Raw genomic sequence first — 17,257 nt, 5'->3', positions numbered from 1 at the left:
ATTTTAATTGTAATGATCTTAGACTAATGATATTCTTGAAGGTAACTTTGACATGCAGTAAGAAAGATAACCTACAACCAAGGCTATATTGTGCCTACAACCAAAGCCATAAATGCTCACAACCAAAGCCACTAGTGCACATAGCCAAAGCCATGGATGCTTATAGCCAAAGTTACAAGTGTTCGCAGCCAAAGCCATGAGTACATGAAGTCGATGATCACAATTGTTTACAACTATTCACCAGAAACAACTTCTTTGCAGTTTTTGAGAAATACTAATAAAGAAAAAAATAACATCTACTAGTTCGTAGACATAATGGCAACTCTCTAGCAATTGAATTTAATTTCATACATGCACATATCTAATTTAATGTCATACATGAACATATCTAATTTAACGTCATACATAAACAAACATATAATATAAAATGATAACCAATAATGTAATATACATTAACAAACACATAATATATTATGATAACCAATAATGTCGTATATGAACAAAAATATCATATATTAACCAATAATGTCATACATCAAATAAATGTCATACATCAAATATAGAATGTCATATGTACATCAAATGTATTTCAAATATGTCTCTCTAATGCCTATATATATACATGGGGAAGGAAACAAGTCTCTATATATATGTATCAAATATCTCAACTACATATTTTCCTTCTCATGAGGGGAAGGAAACAAGTCTCTCGACATCCTCTGCCGTCGTGTGGAGGGAGACAATGGAGATGACGGGGCTCTCCTAACACACTCACTTGACCTCTTATTGAGGCTCTTCTCTAGGTCCAACTGATACAAATAAAGTAGATATGAATCAATATTTATTATACGTTGAAATCAAATATATGTACGCACAAAATCAATTATTTTCTTACCGCCAACAAATAGTCACTCTGTAAGTCCACCTCAAATGCTTGTGGACAATCAGGCGTGACAAGACCCTGCAAAAATTCAATAAATATAATCACTTATAAATAACATTAGAAATTTTGAGATTAACTATTATAAACAACAACTAAAATGAAGAAAATTCTTTCATACCTCTATCAATGGTTGTGAGCTAGCCACAGCTGCGGCCACTCCACTATCAATAGATTGTCGTAGATGAGGAGGTGTGTATGACATCATGAGCTACATATCATACAATACACGTTATATCTAACATGAAACATGGAATAAATATAATCAAATGAATTAAATTAACATGAAACAACTATACCTGTGTGAAGCTTGTATGATGTCTCTGCTCTATGTCTGTGGTAAAGGTTGAGGGTCCTGTGGAGAACTGATGCACATGCATAAATTTTTTTGTCAATCCTTAATATGATTATGTAATAAATATATGTATTAATTAAAATGATTAAATTGATACTTACCTCAAGACTCGTCGAAGGGACAAAAATGGGCCTAGAGGATCGCTGCTAGGCCCAACAACACTTTGACCCTAAATTTTGAACAATGTCAATAAATGCTAATTAATTAATCATTCACTATACATATGAAATGTGATCAAATTAGTAATTTACCTATGTGTTAATGCCAAATGTCTCATTCAGGAACTCATCGTTGACAAGCCCATCATCTGTAACATCTCCAGCATGAGTGCCAAAAGTGCATAGGGATCCGCATGAAGTGCACATGTGACCACGATGCATAGAAGGCTCCCCCTCAACTAATGGGCTTGTGGAATGGATGAGGGTCTACGTCAAAGCATTAATGGTCCCTAGAGTGCTGGCCTCTACATGTTCCTTCACAACTGAAGGAATAATCACATGCTTGTGCTGTGGATGGACCACAGGTGCCCTAACTACATTAGGGTCATGACGTGCTCCTGGCCTCTCAAATGATGACCCCCCACCTCTACCCTGGGAGTCTAACATATCAAAATAATTGGGGATCTCCCCAAGGACTAACTCACAATATAATTTCTTTAAAAAATACATGGGGACCTTGTGATTGTTGCAAGGAGGGGCATCAAAAACCATCCACCATCTATCCCAAAAATTATTTCTAATAGCATCATGTATACACCAATGGATGGGGAACCATTTAGTACCCTCTCTAACAGTATTTGGCTCACCGAGTTTTCTAAATAATGCACATACACTACCTTTTGATATTGCTTTTTTTTTAACATCTTCATATGACAATTTATTTGCATAAAATATTTTTTGTTCATCCCTCTTAACCCGCCAAATATCTAACTGACCACTAACTGAGGCTATCTGAGTGTTAATGGATTCGAGGGATGATGCCAATTGAGCCCTCATTGGATTGGTTTTTCTGAATTCTTTAAACCGAGCAATGAGTCTTTCTAATTCAGTTTTGCCTCTCTGTATTTCATTTCTTATATTTTCTTGTGTGCCTGGCAGAGGTCTTGCAATTGGTTCAGGTTGTGAAATTTGTTATTCTTCTTGAGGAGGGTTTTGATTTTGAGGTTCTTGAGGGTTTTGTGGATTTTCCAGTTGATTATGGACATTTCCTGATAAAAAATCAATTGAAATCCAACTAAATAAACAAATCTAAATGAAATTTGTAAAAACCCTACAAAAGAATATAAAAAACCAATAAAACAATATGGAAAACATATTAAACAATGCAAAGTTAAGTTTATATCACTTACCTCATCGTCATCAGTGTGCTCGTTGTCTTGGATTTCGTCAGTGAGGAGGCATTTTGGCAAATGGTGGTGAATTTTTGCTATCAAACCCGCATATGCATTGTTGGAGAGCCAAAAAGCAAAATTAAAATGATGGGTTGCGGGTCTGCCGCCCATCATATAAATTTATCCATATCAGAATAGTGCGTACGCACTATAGAACGTATGCACTATAGCGTGTACGTGCTATAGCACGTACGCGCTATTGAAAATTAGAAAAAAAAAAACCTTGTCATCTTTTTGGCACCACAACTCGGTGCATAGACACAAAAGCCTTCTGTTGTAATTTTTGACACCAAAAGTGTGATATTGTCTGACAAGAGCCAATTATTTGTATTATCATTTGGGTGATGAGAGGCCATCACAATTGTACTTTCCTATCATTGCAATTTTGGTCTAGATGTAGTATTATTACAAATTGAAGAAGATAGTTGAGTTGATAATTAGAAGATAAGACAATCAATTGAGTAAAATACTAAGGTTGACTAAGTGAGAATTTTGAAAGGTCAAAAAAGAAGTTGAAGCAAAATATTAAGGGACCTAAGCATTGTCTGAGTAAATAGTATTGACCAAGTAATAGTTATGGCCAACCAAGTTGAAGAAGGATAATGTAGTAGTGACTAAGTGTAGAAAACACTGAGAAAGTTAGTGAAAATCAAGTGAGACAAAAAAGTAGAGGCAATGCTACATAGTTTTGACTAAGAAGAAGGACACAATAATGATTGAGTGTCAACAAAATAATAGTTTGTGAAAGAATCAAGTTTGACACTGACATAGTTGAATTTTTAGATTAGTCAAAATGTGTGGACAATAAGGATTGATGATTTGATATATTTAATGCATGAATTAAGTTTTTTATGCAATTAAAGGGAAGGATTTAGAGAGAAGTTTCTAGAATTATCAAGAAATGAGTAGAAGGATAAAATGGTGGATAGATTCAATGAATCTAATCAAACCCTAAGATCTACAATGATGGTTAAGCAAAAAAATATCAAAGCTACCTATTTAAGGAGGCATAAGAGATGTTTTCTAAAACTTTCATTGTTGATTGGTAATTTTGTGGAGAACTTGTGAAGAATAGAGTAGAAGAGGAAAAGTGAGAAGATTGGTGAAGTGTGATTGCTTGAAGGGTTGCCAAGTAAATTAGAGAAGGAGATGTTAATGAAGTTCAGTCAATGAACCAACAAATGAGCTAAATAGAGATATAAATTTATAAAGTTATTTTTATCTTAAATCAAACCTTTTGTTACTTTCTATCCATTATGATAGTGAACATCCTTTAGTCAAGGTTGACCTAACAGTCATTGTGCAAATCCTTTAATCAAGGTGACATTCCAATGGAATGATCCAAAGTCCTCTGACTAGGCCACTCCTAACAAGGTGATTAAATTCTATAAGAGGGTGACACCTAAAAATGCATTTTGTAACCTTTAATAGGAATGGCTCTTAACTAAGATCACTTTAGAAGAGTAAAAATTGTTATCATATTACTTGGTGGTTTTTCCCAAATTAGGTTTCCACGTTTAAAATTAGTGTAAAAAATGTGCAAATTTTATATGTGTGACACATTCTATTTACTATTGTTGAATTTAATATTAGTAGACATATAATAGACAAAGAGCTAAGTGATGAATGAATATGTTAAGTTTCTAAAGTGTTGTTATATGGAATCAATGGTTTTATGAGTTTGTTTAAGTTGTTTGAAATTAGTGAAAGTTGAATTGGTACATATGGACTTGAGAATAATTTATTCATCCCCCCTCTTAGTTATTCTAAATATTATAATGACCATTAGATCATGTAAATTCTATGAAAGAGAAACTCATAAGATACCTTACACAAAATACCTCTCACATTAGCCAAATGGTCAATAGGTTGAGGTCATCTAGTCTTTCTCACCACTCAACCTTGGTGGACACACTTGAACAAATGATAAAAAATGTGAATGAGGTATCAAGGGAGGTTACTAAATGGTGCTCATGAAGGGATAGGTGTTGTGCATTTTATTTTGATGTATTATCATGTCAATAAGTGAAAGATAATGACATAAATAAAGGTGTTATATGTGCCCTTTTTAGTGATCCTAATTCTGGAAACTCCCTATTAGAAACAACTAAAACTTCTCCTATTCATTGGTACACTCATGATAGGACAAGATCAAATTTTTGAAGAAGGTGGTATATGGTACTTAAACTACCACCATGTAATACCTATGAGTTTCCTTTATATTTTTTGAGAAATCTATGCTGTGAGTTCACCCTTGATAAGAAGCCAAATTACTATGACATTTGTGAGTTGCAAGGTAGAGGGAAAGGCTTTGAACAAGATATACCTAGAGCTTGCAGGGTGGTTACCACAACATGGGAGGAGGTTTAAAATATAAAAAACCATGTCTCATGTTGTGGTCCCAATGGTAGTAAAGGAGTCTATTGGTTTACAAACTCTTCATATAGCTACATCATTGAACAATTTTATCATTCAACATGGCTCATAGTTAGGTGGTATTACTTCACCTACAAAAGCTCCACCATCATGAGATGCACCATTAGGATCATCATAGCCTATAATAACTCCATCATCATCACCTACACATCAATGTCATCCCTTCTTATGCCAGCTCCATTGTTATCACATGCATCATGATAGTCTTTGGAGGTTGATCAACATGTGTGTTTTAGTTACTAACGTGTATGTGATAGGTTGGATACTAAGTCAACTCAAGTTTAATTAACATACCATGCATGCATACATTATGGGAAGACCTTTTCTACATTTGGAGGTGAGGAGTTCATGCTTATAGTTGATTTGATGATGATGGTATTTGGTGGAGTGGAGATACATGTTACTTGTTTGATTTTTTACATGTTATTATTTAATCACCTAAATACCATATAAGTAAAAAATTCTGTATTTTATAGAACACTCTAGATTTATATGTGAACAATATGAAATGTGAGGTACAATAGTTGTATGAGAGCAACACATAGTACTCATTCTTGTAGAGGTGTGAGGTCAGGAGCAAGAACACTTGAGGTAAAGCTTTTAAAATATTCTTAAAAGTACAATAATACATTGGCTTCAAAATATTGTTTCCTAATTGCTATGACACTAACAACACAAGGTTTCCTAAATTTTTTTAATTAATTTTTATGACATGGTATAAGAGCACCACAGAGTACTCATTCTTCTAGACATGTGAGGTCAAGAGCAAGAACACTTGAGATAAAGTTTTTAAAATATTCTTAAAAGTACAATAATACATTGGCATCAAAATATTATTTCTTAATGGCTATGACACTAACAACACAAGGTTCCCTAAATGTTTTTTCTTATTTTATACGACATTATCCAAGCCTATTTTTTTGAAGGCTCCCCATTAGAACCTTTTGGATTTTTAAACCTTACATCATTCCATCCATTGTATGCATTAAGATATAGTTCACCTTTATATAGCATTCCACTATCTACATCTTCAAATCCTCCACCTCATCTAGTAACATCCAAGTCTCCAATGAGTTTTACAAGGAAGCCAATAGAATATCAATCTCCTTAATTTGATGAGTCATTTCATCTAATTACACCATGTGAAGTTTCTAGTGTCAAAACTCCCACACCCATCATTCCTCTTCCATCTCCCATAACTATCGTCCCTCTTTTATCCACCCCACTTATATATCCCCATCCATCTCCTACCATTATTGAAAACCCTATTTTAGATCCCCTTCCATCTCCTACCATCATCTAAACAACATTCATCAAATCCATCCAATTCCCCTCCACATCTCCTTCTCCTAGCATTACCCAAACCCCATCTAATGAACCTCATAAGTCTATACTCCATATACCCATCCCCATCAAAGAGCCTATAAAAATCCATATCACATAGGTTTTAGTCCAAAAGTGTGGAGGTCTGAATATATACTTGTATTTCCTTACAAAGTGCCAAAAGTTCATTCCTATCTTTCTTTTCTTTCCCGACCTCTTTTTTTTCAATTTAGGCTTTGATGCCTTTTTGAGACCCAACGTGGCCCTTTTTCCCATCCTTCCAATCTCATCCACATCTTGTATAAGCTCCATTAAAAAAAAAATTTGCACCTTCAATCACCCAGTGGAAGAATCAACCCAATATTATCAAATCCCTTATGTTAGGGTATACAAACTAGTGCTTATGGTGAAGAATGATCAATAAAACATTCAATGACCTTCATGTCCTTCTTGTGTCTTAATTACCTTATATTTCCTTATTTTATAATTTCTTCTTTCCATTTATAACATTAACTCATATTTATTATGATGCTCTTTACTATTTTACCAGGCTTGTCAAGGGCTAAAATTTCTCAAGTTGATGAAGTTACACTTTCTCCCATTTACTTTTTCCTTGAGAGCTATACAATATCACATTTTATACACCTATCAAGTTTATAATTTCATGAACTAAACTTATTTTTTACCTTATTCATTCATCTTATGTCATTTTTGTTTCTTCTTTAGGGTACCCATGTAGCTCGAGGTTATGAGAAAAGAAAAACAAATCAGCAAGCACAACTAGACACAAAAACTTATTAAATAAAAGACAAGTTTATTATTTGAAATTTATTATGAATGAATGTACATACATGTTCTCAATATTTATGAATATGTGCTAACTTTTTTGTTTAATATATGTAGAAATAATTGAGCTTTTTAGAGTTGATGAATGCACCTAACACTATTGATGTTCAAGACATAGAAGAGGTAAACTTTTCATACTTTAAATTTCAATTAAATTTCAGCACCATATCATAACATCTTATATTTTTTCATCTAGGAAATTGTGAAAGTTAGCTCATTAGTGGAGTTTCCTCCTATGAGTATAATACATTCATATGAGGTTATCATATACATTTGTTCTATATAAATATTAAATAGTTGCATTTACAAATGAGTAAATGTATTTTTTAGTTTTATAGTAATTATCAATGGTTTTGAGTTATTAAAATGTTTTAATTTTCTTTTACCTATTATAGTTTCTATTGTGAATTCATATAGATCCTTTATCTTTTCATTTTGTTAGGAGTCTCGAGCATCAAATATGAGGTCAAACTCAATAAAGGCCGGAGGTGATACGTGAGCATCAAGCTTGGATTTTGGTGGAGTTATGCTTTTCTTTGTTAGGGATCTGTTTGAGATACATTGGGGAACCTTTTCTCATGATTGCATAGAGATTGGATGGATTGAGTTGAAGTTTGAGTTATTTTTACCTTGCTACTGGAACTACATTATCTAGTTTCTAGGTGCCTATTGTAGGCTATGTAACTAAATTGGGAAATGAATGAGAACATTCACACTTTAGGGATCAAAGAGGGACTAGATTACTTTCTTGTATTAGGGGAAGAAGTTCTAATTCCTCGTAAGTAGGGAGATATGGAAATTCTCTTGGAGTATCAATTTTTGGTAGTTTGCACAATAGATCAGCCTTTTCACATTTCGAAGGTTGTAGAGGACCTAAATTTCTAACTTTGGTTCAAAGTGCTAGTTCTAATTCAATTTAAGCTAGGAGATATCGTGATTTTTCTCGGGTATCAATTTCTAGATAGTTAATTTCTGTTGGAGGCCGATTGTGGCTCTTCAAGTATTTAATGTTAGTTTTTAGCATTTTGGGTTGACTTGTGACTTAGATTGGTATAAGTAAGGGCTGTGGTGAAGTATTTAGTCATTCATTTTGATGGAGGAAGGATTAATTCATTTGGAAGAGGAGTGAGTGTGGAGAGTAGCCGAAGAGAAAGTTTTTCTTGAGTCAGTGGATAGAGCACCGAATGTGAGGCAATTTATAGTAGGATTGTGATGGAGTTGTAAATGTGTGGATAGAGTTCTAAATGTGAGGCAGTTTACAATTGGATCTTGCATGAAGTTGGAGAAAAGCTAGGGCTATGTATGGAAAATAAGGAGATTGCTTGGTGGGCTTGTGAGAAGAAGTTCAGATTTCCTTAGTGGTTTCTTCCAGATTGTTGTTATGTAATAAATTTGGGCTAGTTGGGATAGTGTTTGGATTAGATCTTGAGGGATCTTGTAGAACTATTACTTTCTTTGTATTTTTTCATAACTAGGAAGGCCTTATAGCTCGATACATTGCATGAAATCAGTTATATCTATGAATAAATTATTGTAATTTTGTATCAGATATTGCATTATTGCTTCTTGCATTTTTGCACTGTTGTTGTATCTTTTGTTGTGTGGTTGTTTACTAGGGGCTAGGACATCTCCTTTGGAGTTACTCATGTCTTTTTTTGTGCCAGATGGTATTAGAGACAAGGTTGTTCTTGAGTGTGTAGATAGATCACTGAAGTTGTGGCAGTTTGCACTAGGACTTGGGTTGGAGAAGTAGATCTAAGTCAATCTTGATCTAGTGGTGGATTTTCTTTCTAGAGTCCTAGATCTCTTGGTTGCAAGGTGGTAGATTATGGTTCTAACTTATAATTATAGAGGGCTTATAGATGGATAGATGGATGCAAAGATGGAAGGTTAATCTTGTTGAGGCATGATTATAGAGAGTTTATAGATTGCATATCCATAGACTTGGACTTGTGATATTGTTCCTAATTGTTCATGCAAGGTGGAAAGTTGTGATCTAACTTGAAAAAAATTTGATGTTGTCATAAGGAGCATAGGAAGGATTTTTTGTAGAGGGTTTACATAGATCTTGGGAGATGGCTCTGATAGGATTGGACCCTGAGATGATTGCAGATCTCTATGATGTGTTGGAAATGAGGTCTTCTAAGATGTCTACTTAGGTTGAAGCTAGTTTGGCTAATCAAACTAAGAAGGTGGTTACTCAGTTTGAAGCTAGTTTAGCTAATTGAGATAAGGATAGGATGAGGAAGGCATTTCATAGATGTTTGTGAAGCTATAGTTTACCAATCTAGAAGAGAGTTGTTTGGTTAGTTAGGAGACTTGTTTGTGAAAGATGGCATAGGGAGGTCGAGGTGGAAGAGGTTGATTTTTCTTATCAATTTGTAGAGTCTGATACAAAAAATGTAGAGTAGTTGGAGGTTGTTGCTAAATATATTCATAACTTTGTTGATGCTAGGATAGAGGTTGATTTTCATGATTGGTTGGTAGAATCTGAGATGGAAATTGTAGAGCACTTGGTCATGGATGATCTAGTTGTTGTTGGTGATGATTTGTGTATTGCAGAGCATCTTGTTGTGAGAAATGAGGTTTTTGGTGTTGAGATTTTGGCATATGTTTCTAAGGAGTTACACATTGCTATTGATGTTAAGTTTGTTGCTACTAGTGTGGATTCACTAGTTACTAATGTAGATGAGGATTTGTTGATGAAGCATTATGTTCAATTTTTTCTTTGGTGTGTGAATGTTGATTGGGTTTTGATATATATTTGATTCTAATGTTTTCATGGATGAAGCATATATGACATATTTTTAGATTTTTTCTATTGACTTCGATGAAGTTGAAGCCTTTGTTAAAGGTGAAGTTGGTTGCAAATCTTTTTGTGGGGATAAAAGTATGGAACATACTTTTCTATTTACTTGGAGAGTCTGATGTAGGAGCATCATGCTTGGATTTTGGTGGAGTTATGCTTTTTAAGGTTAGGGATGTGTTGGAGACATACTGGGGAACCTTTCCTCATGATTGCATAGATATTGGATGGATTGAATTGAAGTTTGAGTTGTTTTTACCTTGTTGCTAGAACTGCTTTTTTTAATTTCTAGGTGCCTGTTGCAGGTCATGTAACTAATTTTTCACAATGAATGAGAGGATGCACACTTCAATAATTGAAGAGGGTCTAGAGTACTTCCTTATTTCAAGGGTGAAAATTCTAATTCCTCATAGGTTGGGAGATATGGAAATTCTCTTGGATTATCAATTTTTGGCAATTTGTATAACAAGTTTCTATGCATGACTTTCAGGATGGATGCACAGGTATTCTTGATGAATCAGACTTTTCAGATTTTAAGGGTTGTAGAGGACCTAAATTTATACCTTTTGTTTGAAGCATGAGTTCTAATTCAATCAGAGCTAGAGATATTGTGATTTTTCTCAAGCATAAATTTCTAGATAGTTAATTTTTGTTGGAGGCTGACATGTGGCTCTTCAAGTATTTAATATTAGTTTTCAGCATTCTAGGCTGACTTGTGGCTTATATTGGTATAAGTAGGGGTTGTGGTGAAGTCTATATTCATTCATTTTGATGGAGGAATGTGATGGAGAAACAACCCAAACACAGAATGGATACAACAGGAAAGGGAAAATTTTAATAACTATGAAAATATGCTAGTACACTTAGTGTAGATAAAAAAACTCCAAAACATGCCCTATGGGCTTACAATAGCATAAATCTGGAGAGAAATTCTTCTCCCAGTACCTTCTCTCAAACTCCACTCTGAACTACCTTTTACAATGCCAAAAATGTCCTTAAATAGAACCCAAAGGGTTAAGGATTAGGAATACATTCTAGAAAGTGCTAGTTGGCATCCACCGACCAAGTAGAAGGCTCCAGAAGCCATGTTAGAAGTCAGTGCAAAACTAGAAGAATCAAAAAATGGTAACCGAACTTTCGGGAGGCATAACTTTTGAACCATAGCTCCAATTTATGAACTGTTTATATTTTTGGAAAGCTCTCAAAGTGCTCTATAGCCCTATGGACAAGATTTTCTCATCCCCCATTTTTCGGCCCTAGAAAAGGTCATTTAATGCCCCTAACTTGACTTTGAATCATTCTTAGGAGGTCTCCAGAAACTGAAAAACTGCAATAACTTTCAAACTATGGGGCCTTTTGACTTGATTCTTTTTTTGGAATGCTCTAAATTATAATTACATTCATCCAACCAATTTAAACCCTCTAATTCACCAAAATTATGGCTCAATTACATACTCCTATTTTTTTAGCATTTACACATATCCCAAGGTGATTAAAAACTCTAACCCATAACACTAATAGTGGAACTGTGAGAGTTGGAACTTACCCAAATGGGTATCCAAAAATGAAAACACAAGAAATAGAAACTAAGTCTAAGTACATTTTTTTTGGGTGACATAGGATTTCCCTTATACCTCTGGATGCTCCTACATCAGAATGATTCATTCATTTGGAAGAGAAGTGAGTGTGGAGAGTACCTAAAGAGTGAGTTTTTCCTTAGTTTGTGGATAGAACATCAAATGTGAGGTAGTTTATAGTAGGATTGTGATGGAGTTGTGAATGTATGGATAGAGCACCAAATGTGAGGTAGTTTACACTTGGATCTTGGATGAAGTTGGAGAAAAGCTAGAATTGTAGCTAGAAAACAAGGAGATTTCTTGGTGGGATTGCAAGCACAAGTTTAGATTTACTTAGTGCTTTCTTCCAAATTGCTATTATATTACAGATCTAGAATAGTTTGGATAGTGTTTGGATTGGATCTTTAGGGATCTTGTAGAACTATTACTTGCTTTGTATTTGTCCATAACTTCAAAGGCCTTATAGCTCAACACATTGCATGTAATCAATTATATTTATGAATAAATTATTATAATTTGGTATTAGATCTTGCATTATTGCATCTTGTATTGTTCCATTGTTGTTGTATCTTCCATTGTGTGGTTATTTACTAGGGGCTAGGACATCTCCTTTGGGGATACTCCTGCCTTGTGCTATGTCAAAAGGTATGCATGTAGATTCTTATTTTAAGTCCTCTTGTGATCTCATTTTAGATTGCTTGTGTGTATGACAGAAATTGCTAACACCTACATCCACAATGTAAAATATTTTTATCACTTACCATGTAGGTTGTACTTCATGCTAGCATTGATTCATTAGTGGTTGTGACTCCTACTAGTATGTGAGATCCAACTTAGGCTGTAGTACCTATTTTATTTTTACTCTATTTAGAAATACCTAACACCTACTCTACAATTCCAATATTTTATCGCTTACTATTCAGGTTGTCCCTCATACTAGTACTATTTCATCACTAGTTGTGCCTCCTACTAGGATGTGAGATCCATCTTAGGCTCTCATACATATTTCCCTTTTTACTTTATTTATAAATCCCTAATACCTACATCTACAACTCTAACTCTAAATTTTTATTACTTACTGTTACCTCTGGTTTTGCCACCAAAAGATTTAAATTCAAATCCACAGCCTGTTCAACGGTTAGCCAAAAAATTTTTATTTTAATGCCCAACTCACCAAGGTTTCTCTCCGTTAGATTTTAGATGGATCAACGGTCAGCGCGATCTCATCATCAAAAGTTGCATGGGAGGTAGTGTTGGCAACATCACACCCGAACGACACGTGTTTGGTGGGCCCGGTGGGAGGCTACAATGGAGGGCGGGTCAAAAATTTTTCCAGCACCACAGGCGCTATGGCGCTATCGCACGCCAACCGGAAAATCTCCATGGCGACATAGCGCCCGGCGGAGATGCTCACGTCGGCAGGCGGGTCACATTGCCGAAAAAATATTACGACAGTCGGATAAATTTTGGCGGGCCAAAGAAAATAAATGGCGAGAACTTCAGACAAAATATTGGGCCCCATTACGTACCTCATCTGCCCAGTTGGCGGAGCCCGTGTCACGGCAGCGAATCAAAAGGAACCATGCATAGATAGGGACACGTCATCGGTTGGGCGCTATGGTTCTATGGAAATTTAACCTCGATTTTCCCATAGCGACATGGCGCCTAGTCGACACGTGGTCACCCTATGAGGCCAAGTCACAAGATTACCTAGTGGTGTTCCGCTGGGCCAGTGAGGAACCGCCGCGTGTAACCAGGCTGGAGTCTCTATCAGTACAGTTGGCACAGTCAAGGTTTGCGATCTCCACCATCATATTTGATTGCATCAACGGATGGCGCTATCTCACTATGGCAAAGATGCACAGATATTATCATGGCGACATAGCGCCCACCCGCCGCGTGGCCATTCCATGGATCAAGTCTCGGGTTCACCAACCGGATGATGCCATGTGTATATGTCAGGACAAAGCAACCAGTGAGCCCAATAGTTTTAGGAGGGACGGCAAGCGAAGTACGATGTCGCTCTGATCGTCAAATATGCAAAGATCTAGGGTTGGCACTATCTCGCCATCAGGAGCTGCTCAGACTTTAGCATCAGCGACATAGCGCCCGTACGCCACGTGTGCTGGCGGGGCTACATTTCATGCCATCAAAAGCAGATAGGGTGAGGTGACTGACAAACCAACAGAGGGACGCCATGTGTTAGCAGGCCCGGCAAATCAATAGGAACGAAGGGTTACAGAAGGTCAGGTTCTGTAACCGTGAGATGAGAAAAGATCAACGGTAGGCACCATGTCACCTTAGCAAAATTGCAAGATTTTTATCATGGCGACATCGCGCCCGATTAACATGTATCGGTGGGGTCAGGTCTCGCCGGATATCATTGAGGTGGCACTGATTCAGATGGGGCCCAGTGACAGGAAAGAGAGTCTGTGGCGAATCAGAAACAACCAAGTGTGTCGAGTCAGAACACAGATGCGTCGAGGGGCCAATTTTCTTGATGTGATCAGCAAATTGAGGGGTCGATTCTCCACCATCAGATCTAGAGGAATCTAGGGTCGGCGCTATCCCGCCATGGAGGAACTGCGTAGATTTTACAATAGCGAGTTAGCGCTCGAAAGACACATGTCCTCACATTTCAATTTTCAACGTGGCAATTTGCTGATGGCCAACGGTTAGGTGATAAGGTGGCGTAGTTAGTTCGATGAAGGCAGTCAACCACGGAAGAACTCTCCAGGTGGCAAAACAAAGGATTACGATTGGCCTGCGTGGCCTAGTCGGCATATAGGAAATCAAGTCAGCTAATAGGCCAGTTTGATTCATGAACCAAGATGCAGAGGCGATCGATGTATCTTGCAATCTAATCTTCGCGATCATTTCTGACCTACCAGGAATGAATGCAGGACATAAGGACACTCCACCCATCCGGTCGATCCATCTACCATGTCAGGGAATGTTGTGGTGCCATTTCTATCTTCTCCAGGATCTTCTTAGAAGAAATAAGATTTCTTAGTATGAAGGCCAAGATGTCAATCCAGATCCCTGATTGGATTCTCAAGATAGGAAGTTAATGCCAGTAGGTAAGAAGTGAATGTAACACGAAAATCTTTAGTTGTGCCTAATCTATAAAGGCAGTTTCATGATCTATTCTGAGGGTCGATTCTTCCTGATTTTCTCTGCTACTGCTTGTAGACTTGCAGTGTAAAACCCCTTTATCTCTGAGCCATGTAATAGCCTGTATCATCTCTTTCAGCCATCAGTGTGAATGTGCATCACTTTTCCTCCCATTGGTGTATTGTTGAGATCAACGATCTGCATACTTTATCTATCTTTGGCCTATCGAATAATACATAAGTGAAATCTCCTTTTCCTAGTGTCATTCGGTTGGTTTCTTCTGATCTGTATGTGATTACTGATCGATATAAGTCTGGATGTGTATGACTTTTGTATGTTATTCTGGTTTTGTAGCATATATATGGGTAGGAATGAGTCTGAACACTCTATTTTGGTGCATCACCGCCTTAGATTAGACTAGGTAGATTTGCTTTGACGCTCTCTTTCTCCCTTTCCCTTCTGAGAATAGATAGGTGTGCCCTGACAGTAAGAGGAAGCCAACCTTCTCCGGAGACTCAACCTCGTAGTTCAAGTCCCACAGCTTGGAGGTTGTTTCCATGTTTCACTAGGTTGTCCTCGCGCATAGGCCTTGGACAAGGGTGCAAACCTAAGTGACAATAGTTTTTGGCACGCCCGGTGGGACAAAAATCTTAAGATTTCATGTCTACTGGTGTCAAAAGAAGAAAGAGCTTCTGAGATTAATGCTGAAGAAGTAGTGATGGCTTCAGTATTCAAGCCTTCAAGAGGCTGATTCATCAAGTACTTGGTGACTCTGAGCATCAACAAATCTGGTTTCAGGCCAAAGTTGTAGAAATTCATGCCCAGAGCTGAAACAAGGGCGTCTTCTATAGGTAATTTTCAATATCAAGAACTCTCACTTTCAAGTCCTAGAAGAAGGAGGGCTAGAGCTTCATTATCACCAGTTAGAGGTGGAGTAACAATCAATATACCTGTGAGATCTGTCTCTACTCCTCCTACTGTCCGAACTCAGCCTAGATTGCCATCAACACTCATCAATAGAACACTTGTTTATATGGCATAGGCAAGAGTTCATCCTTTTTCCACCTTTAATGGTGGAAGTCCTCTATTGTTAGCCCAAAGACATGATATACCAGTAACTGCACTAAAAAGCATACCTTATTTTACTGGTGAAACTTCTATTTCCCCCCTAGAGCATATCCAAGAGGTAGCAAATGTCTGCAATATTCATGGTATTACAGAAGATGATGTTGTTGTCAGACTTCTAGCCTCATCTTTAAAAGGAAAAGCATTACAATGGTATAGAGGCTTAGCTCATGGTTCCATAACTGATTGGGATGGACTAGGAGCAGGATTATGCAAACATTTTGAGGATAAGAGTGACCATTTGTCACTATTAGAGCAGCTGACTACAATAAAAAGAGCCCCCCATGAATGTATGACTGATTTTAATTACAGATTCCAAAAGACATGGGATAGAATACCTACTATAGTGAAACCTACCCCTGGTAATGCTTTCTTGCATTACCTTAGAGCTTTTAACAGTGATATTGCCACCACAATCCAAACTATGGGAGGAGATACATTACCTAATTCTTATGAGACAATCATAAAAGCTGAGAACATTCTAATACAAGGAGGAAAGTTGGCCCCAAGGCCTCCTATGCCTTTCTTTCTTGATGTTCCCAACCACCAACCAGTAATAGCCCCTCTCCCTACAATTTCTACATCGCAAGCCCTTACTCCAGTTCCCCAAGCTTCCACATCCTCAAACAGAATAGATGAACTCAAAGAAATGTTCCAAGGTCTAGTATTGAACGCAGATAAAAGAGAAAAGACCCTGGATAAAAAATTACAAGAGCAAGGGAGAGAGTTGAAGGACCAAGGGAAGAAACTAGAGGATAGTTTTTCTCTAATACAAAATATGAGTAACAAGGTGGTGGCCCTAGAAAGACAGTAGGCCCAGGGTGGCAAGCCTCCCCAATTGCAATATCAGGCTCCAAGCAGTGGTAGGCCTCCTAATCAGTGGAATAGCTCTTTTGATCAGAATAGGCAGAACAATCATGCTTCTGCTTCAAGCTCAAATCATAACAGAGCTATGGTTCCTCAAAATAACTTGGCCCAAGACCAAGACTTTTGTCCCTCATGCAACTATTCTTATACCTACTGCCTATGTCAGAAAGCAGAATCTTAGTTGGCCCTAACTGTCCAGGAGTCCACATTAAAGCAATCACACAAAGAAGATCATCCCAAGGAGGCCTCATGTGTTCAGAGGCAGGGTGATTGCTCTTTTATGAATCACCAAATGGAGGAACATTGTAATGTAAACCAGGACTCCGTTGCTCATAACACAAGAAGCAAGAAGAGAGCTATGGAACATGTTGCTCCTCCTTCTCCTAAGTAGGCCTCAACTTCAAGTGTTATACCTAACACACAAACAACAAATGAGCAGACAAACACCTCACAACAGCAAAAGAAAGGTCCGAGAAAT

Source organism: Cupressus sempervirens, chromosome 3 (assembly GCF_028749045.1).
Source record: "Cupressus sempervirens isolate cs-2001-9-10 chromosome 3, ASM2874904v1, whole genome shotgun sequence".
In the NCBI taxonomy this organism is placed as follows: Eukaryota; Viridiplantae; Streptophyta; class Pinopsida; order Cupressales; family Cupressaceae; genus Cupressus; species Cupressus sempervirens.
This window is presented reverse-complemented; position numbering follows the sequence as displayed.